This window comes from Melampsora larici-populina, assembly GCF_000204055.1.
Source record: "Melampsora larici-populina 98AG31 unplaced genomic scaffold MELLAscaffold_19, whole genome shotgun sequence".
In the NCBI taxonomy this organism is placed as follows: domain Eukaryota; kingdom Fungi; phylum Basidiomycota; class Pucciniomycetes; order Pucciniales; family Melampsoraceae; genus Melampsora; species Melampsora laricis-populina.
This window is the reverse complement of record NW_006768783.1, coordinates 514473-521949: the sequence shown is the minus strand read 5'-3', so window position 1 is coordinate 521949 and position 7477 is coordinate 514473.

Below are 7477 nucleotides of genomic sequence, written 5' to 3'. Positions count from 1 at the left end.
GATCCACTTGGATTTGATTTGATAACTTGATCTTCTTCAAGATTTCGATTTCTCTTTGATTGATTGATTGTTTGGTTGAGTTTGATTTGTTAAGGTAGATAAAAGTTAGTAGTTAAGTAGTTTTAATTTGAACAGTTTCTGACTGCTCCATCTTCGATTTGATGGATCCAACTCATGACTGACTGATTAAGCAGATCATCAACTTATCAACCCATCACATCATGACACCTTCAAGTGAACATTCTTCATCAAATCATCATCAGATTCATCATCATCATTCAACTTCAACTACTAAAGAACCACCTTTCAAAACTCTCATCAAACCATTCCTAAAAAGAAATCATACTCTAGAACATATCAAAGACTCTTTAAAGTTTACCATTAGAAAACATTCATCTACTTCACTCAATCAAGCTTCCATCAACAAATCTAATCATCATCCATCTAACAAATCATCCAAATCAAAATCAAAATCAAAATCATCTATTCTAACCATCAATCAATCCACTTCTCAATCAAATCAATCCACTCCTGAACTCAATCTCAATCTCAATCATAATCAAACCTATAAACTCACAAACAACTCTCAACCAAATCAACTTCAACCATCAATCTCTTCTTCCTCTCCACCTTCAATCTCTGATCATCCATCAACTCATCATCATCTTAGCACTCCTACTCATTCTCATTCTCATCGAATCTCATATCCCAATCAATCAAACTCTAGACTGACAACTGAACCTAATTCAATCTTATCATCTAATCATCTTCAAACTGGTTCATCTTCTCTAACTTCTCCAATCTTATCAGCTGCTACCATCACAAGTTCAATTCATTCACTCTTGACTCAACCTGCTCTAGCTACTCTCACTCAACTTGCTCCTGCTCAACTCTTATCAGGTGTTCATTCGGGTTCATTTCTCTCATCTGATGCTTTTCGAGTCCTCAACGATCATCATCATCATCATCCATCCGAATCTCAATCATTTCAATCTAAACTTACAACTACCAACTCAATCAATCTCAACCAACAACTTGCTCAATCAAGTTTACCTACTACCATCGAACAACTCAGTGCATCTTCTATCGCTCTACCCATCACCTCTATCTCAAGTATCTGGCGTCTTTTGAATTGTATCGAATGGATCAATTCAAAAGAACGCGATCTTCTCAATCCACCTAATCCTAGTCCTCCTAAATCAAGATTTAACTCGTATTCATCTCATACTTCCAACTTATCAAAACATTCAGATGATCATCCTGATTATGATTTGGCTCATGAGAATAGCTTTGATCTGGCCAATATCTTACAACATGTGGGCGATATCTTATCGGCTATCACTTCTAATTCGGATGTCGAGATGGTCTTTTATCATATCTTTTATTCTCCTCAACTCGAATCTATCGAACTTGAAAAACTGCATCCTTCCTCGCATCCTCACTCTATCACTCCTTCATCTAGTTTGGCCGATTCTCATAAAACAAGTCCTTCTGTAGAAAGTATCCCGAGTTCATCACTCGATCGAGCACCTGATTCATCATCTAATGTTTATGTTGGAGCAGGTGCAGATGGGGAAGGTGGTCTAAGAGAAATCTCAGTCAAAGCTGATGAAAAGGGGCTCATCATCGGTCTAACGTGTTTATTAAGACAGATCCTTTATCGTGCCAAGAAGTTTAGTACGATCGAAGTAGGCCTTCATCTCACACCTCTCTATCAAGACGAATCCAAGATGCCAAATAGCAAATCACCATCCGATCAGGATCTCACTCAAACTGTTGGATCTGAAACTCGTGACTCAAAGCCTGATGACTCTAGTTCATCTTCTTCATACAAACCAAACAGTTGGAAATGTGTCTTTGACGTTTCTCTCACCCCACCTATCCCTCCTAAACCTGATCTCGTCCTCTCACCTGAACTCAAGAAACTCAATCTCTTTTCACCCAGCGCCAATCCAGCCCCATCGATCATCACCCAGAATTCACCTAGGATGGATGATTTACCTCCTTCTCCTACATTGGCTCGGTTGAGAATGTCATCGAACCTATCATCGGAATTACCACTCTGTCCAGAAGAATCACTTTCGAAATTGATCTTTGAAAGGTTTTTGGGAATGAGCCTTACTACTGGTCGTTTGACTCGTAGTGGTCATAGTTGGAAAGTCACTGGAATCTTTGAAAAGGGGGTAGATCGTGAATCGGCTACGGTTCATCAGCTCAATCGTACAGCTTCTGCTCAACTCACTCCTCATGGTTCACCTCAGTTGAAAGCCTTAGGACAGACTGCAAGGGAACCGACGGTAGGTGAAGCTTGATCTTGTTTTTTTCGAAGAGTTCCAACTAACTGGGGTTTTTCGGTCTTCAGGCAGATGAGCTTACGTTATTTGCTGAGACTACCTTGAAAGGCAAGAAAGCGGTCTTCTTTGCAGCTGAACAAAGTATCTTTGCTAAACATATCACCACATATCTTACAAGTTGGAACATGGATGTCTCTCATATGCCGTACGAACCTGGTGATGAAATCGGTCCACAAGCTCATAAACCATCTATCTCTGGCTCGCTTACGGTTCCTGCTTCGGACTCATTAAGAAAAGATGGCAGTATTGCTAGATCTGGTGGTCAGTATTTCTTTGACTTGACTTTATCGCATCTTGCTTTCTCTGATCTGTTTGAGTGTCAAACCAGATTCGGTAACAAGTCATTCGGAGGAAACCTCTTCAGCGCCTGCAGGTTCATCTAGTAAGGATTCGAGCGAATCATCTGGGGTGCCTTTGGCTATCAATCCACCCACTCCTGCTCCAACTTTTGCAGCTAGTATTAAGTTTGTTCGGTCTAATCATTTTATCATCATAGATGATGATATCCATACACTCAAGGTTCAATTACATCGACTCAAAAACTCACCTCCTACTTCGATTCTTCTACCACCCAGTGTGGTCCAAAGCAAACATCAGCAGCAGCAAGGTAAACGACCGACATTAGCTCGTCAAATGAAATCGGTCAATCAAGTGAATCGTAGTGAGGTGGTCGGATCTAACAAACCGTTGAACACCTCCATCATCCATTTCACTAGCATTTCTAATTTCCGTAAAGTACAAGAACTTATTCGGACTCACTTGGCTGGTACGCCTTGGATTGCGATCCCTGACGTCCTAGTGGTTCCGAAACCGATCGGACCGCGTAGGATACTGACGGCCCTTCATACAGCTATACATCGACCAGCGGTTGAACCGCAATTCGTACCGATTGCAACCTCACCATCTAGTCCAGGTTTACCTCATTATTTTGCAAATGCATCTCATACTAATATGATTGGAGCCAGTCAACTTGCTCGAACGAGTCCAGCACTAGCACATCTCAACGGACCTGATTTTGATACTGCAGCCGCCAATCATTTGAGACAACATGGAAGTCATAGTACACTTCAAACTGAAATGGTCGCAGGAGGACAAGCTCCATCTTTACAAAGCTCTACTCCACCTGGCTTAAGGACGCCAGGTACGGTACCAGGCACGCCAGGCTTTCCATCACCTGCCATGTTATCGAGTGAAGCATTGGAATATTTTTCAAAAGCAGCCTCTGAGAATGGAGGAAGTTCGAGTACAGGAGTGGTACTTCAATCACCGGATGGTAGACCACAAGCCATGTTCTTTCATCATTCGAGTTCGTCTGTTCGATCGAACCTTAGCTTTAGTCAAACCTTTGTGAACCCGATCCATCATCTTATGAACCATCATCCGGAAAACCTGACGAGTACTTCGATGATCACTGGGAATCATCATCGAGCAAACTTGATCAATAACCCTACTAATCGTCCTAGCCATCAGACTAGCGATAGTCCCAACAATAGCAAAGGACCTCAGAGTCAACAAAGCTATCAGTCTGATCTTAACCGAAGTCGACCGATGATTCGAGAATTACTTCAAGGATCCTCATCCTCATCTGATTCAAAGATCAGTAATCACGTACCATCATCTACCACTTCATCACCTAACCATCTAATGAGAGGTGGGGCACGAAAGCTAGAACATGCGTTTTTAAATTTCAGTGGACCGACGAGTACATCCATCCATCCAACGATCCGAAATGGAGGAATGCTTGGAATGACCCCATCAGATAATGTGATGAACCATGCGATGGCCCTAGACAAATATGAAGCTATCTCACCAAAGACTCCAACCGTTTCATTTAATTCAGAAGCTATCTATGCTTTACAATCTATTCAACAACAACAACAACCAATCTCTAGTCCAATCTTACCTAGACCATCACCTTTGTTAAGGATGCCTTCGGTGCCTGCTAGTTTGCCTTCTTCTATTACGGCTACGCTACCTTCACCTAGAAGAACGAATTTGAAGAGTGGAGGATTAGTGAAATCTTCTTCTGCTAGTCAAACTTTGGCAGCTCATCATGCTCATTCTCATGGGTCTCATCATCATAGTACGACGATCGGATTGGGAAACCCGTTGACGGCTTCCGTTGTGGGTGGTACGGGTGGTATCGCACCGGCTAGAAGAGCTTCAATGGGTGATAGTGCTAGAGCTTTGAGTTCTTTGGGATCGGGAAAGAGAAGAGGGTCTAGGAAACCGGCTACTACACTTGTGCCACCTATTAATGTTTTGATTGTTGAAGGTGAATGGGATCTTTGTGTTCTTTTGAGAGTGTGTTGGATTTTGGATTCTGATGTTTTGAATTTTTATGGTTTGGTTTTTTTTTTGGCTAGATAATCGAATTAATCAAACGATTTTAGCGACTTTTTTGAGAAAGAAATTGGTTAGATATGATGTGGCTATGAATGGACAAGAAGCAGTGGATAAATGGAGAACTGGAAGTTTTCATCTTGTTTTAGTAAGTGAGATTCTATAAAAAAAAAAAACATGAAAGATGAAAATCTCGATTTGAAATTAATGAAAACCAAATGTGTGGGTTTTTCTTTTTTGATTAGATGGATTTACAATTACCGGTCAAAGATGGAATCGAAGCAACAAAAGAAATTCGAGAAGCCGAACGAATCATGCAAATCCAAACCCCACCGATCCTAGGAAACCCAAGTAATGGCAGTCATCCTAGTAGTCATAGTAATTCAAGTCATCCGATCTCAGTGATCATTGTGGCTTTAACTGCATCTTCATTAGATGTAGATCGAGAAGTAGCCTTAGCAGCTGGATGTAATGATTTCTTAACGAAACCTGTTTCATTGGCTTGGTTAGAAAAGAAGTTGTTGGAATGGGGATCGATGGCTTGGTTATCAGGTTTTTCTAGAGGAGTCATGGTGGGATCTTCTTCTGCTGTAGGAGGTGGGAGTGGGAGTTTGGGTAGGTTTAGTAAACTTAGATTGGGTTTGGAAGGGTTGGAGAAGAGAAGAGAAGGCAATAAGAAGGCTGGTTTGGTTCGGGTTTCGAATGAAGATGATGAAGATGATGAAGATGATGATGAATTAGATGAAGATGAAAGGAATGGTAGTGGTGTTTCGAAAAGAGGAATGGTAGTGAAGGAAGAAATGAAAGTTGATGGACTTGAAACCCAAAGAGATTCTTTGAATCGTAGAGTCATGGTCGGGTTAAATGAAGATAGTTTGTTGCGGGAAAAAAGGCATGGGGATGAGGAGGAGAAACGGCCTAGGATTTCTTTACAGGTGCCTACTCCTACTAGAATTGGATCTGATGAAGAAGAAGAAGAGAATTAGAGAATGTGAAAGAAAATGTGTTTGTAAAAGAAAAAAGTTGAATTGAATTGAATTGAAGAAAAAAACATGAATGAATGGGAAAAAGTTGATGGTTTGATTTCTGAGGGGTTTTTTTGTGTTTTTTTGATTCAATTTGTATATATAAAGGCAAGTTTCATTTTTCATTTTTCATATATGTTTTTGTTTTTGTTTCGTTTTTTTTTCCTACTAAAATCCAAGAAGAAATGTGTAATGTTTTTTTTTCATTTTTTTTTCATTTTTGATGTTTATTATGGGTGTTTTTATATATATATATATGTTGAAAAAAAATGATTTGATTGATCTTTAATAATGAACTTTTTGTGTGTTTTAATCATGAACTTTTTTTCTGGTGTGTTTAATAATGAATTTTTTTATGTTTGATTATAATTGTGTTTTTTTTTTATGTTTGGATGAATTTATATGTTTAATGAATTTATACTATATCTTTAAAAAGAATTTTTTTGATGTTTATGATTTGAAAAAGAGCAGTTTCTCTTATTAATAATTCATAACATTACATCAAGATTTGAATCCCATCAGACTGGAAAAGGATTCAATTAACACAAAATCATTTGATTGATATAATTGTACAAACTTCAAATCAAGTTGTATCTCTGAGGTATTATGAAAAAGTCATGATAAGCAAACAAAAACAAAAAAAGTGGGTTTTCAAATTTGATAAGTTTAGTGGGTGGAAGAAAACAATATGCAGAACCAATATGCATATACATTTGTTGGATCACTCTTCAGAGCTCATACATAGCTTTACAGACTTTGAGACTTTATACTTATAACTCCAAGAAGATTAGATCTGTTGAATATAAGAGGCTCTTGTGCAAAGATTTATGATAATCCATGAAGTTATGGAGAATCTTTGGTAGAATCTATGATTTTCAATGAGCATATAAGGTGTTTGAACAATCATTACATAAGTTGCTACATATTAGCCGGTCTCAAAGTTAACCCGGTTGCCAAAAAACCCGGTACACCCAGTTTTTTTTTGGCGGTAACTGGGTGTACCCTGGTGTACCGGGTTTGGAGTTCAGCTTTCAGACCCAAACACCTATCTTCAAACCCACCCAACCCATCCTTTCTCCTTTTCCACGATGCCGACCTCCACTGTCCGCCGCGACGCCTTGGCCTACCTGAACTGTTTCTTCGCACTTCAGGTAGCGTCTCTGGCCACCAACTATTACAACACAACCACGAACCCCAGCAACTTCACTAACATGTTGGCCGCAGTGATTATCCTCGATCAGCTTGATTCCAACGACGCTACAGGAGATCAAAACTTGCAAGACAGTCTGCTCTTAATGGCCTCTCAGTTGATCATGACTAGCACATTTGATGCTATGACATTCAGTCGTGCTCAAAAGCGCCGATACATGGAGGACGAATCGACCCTGGCTATCTTGGCTTTTGGAATAGAACATGCGCAGAAGAAACGATATCTTGTCCATAGAATCCCTCGTTTGATGCGACGTGAGAGAAAGTACGCCTGTTTCGACGAATGGTGGAGTGAGAATGATCGAACATGGGGTGTTGCAGTATGTTATATCTTCTTGTTTTCATCTCATTTCCAAATGACTGATTTGTTCTTTGGTATGTAAAAGGCCCGGATGTCAAAGCCCGCTTTCAACACCCTTGTAGACCAGATAGCAGATGATCCGATATTTCACAACAATTCAAACGTCTCTCAAGCTCCCGTTAGATGGCAGCTCTTGGTCGCCATGGCAAACTTTGGGCTCTCTGGAAATGGTGGACAGTGTCGAG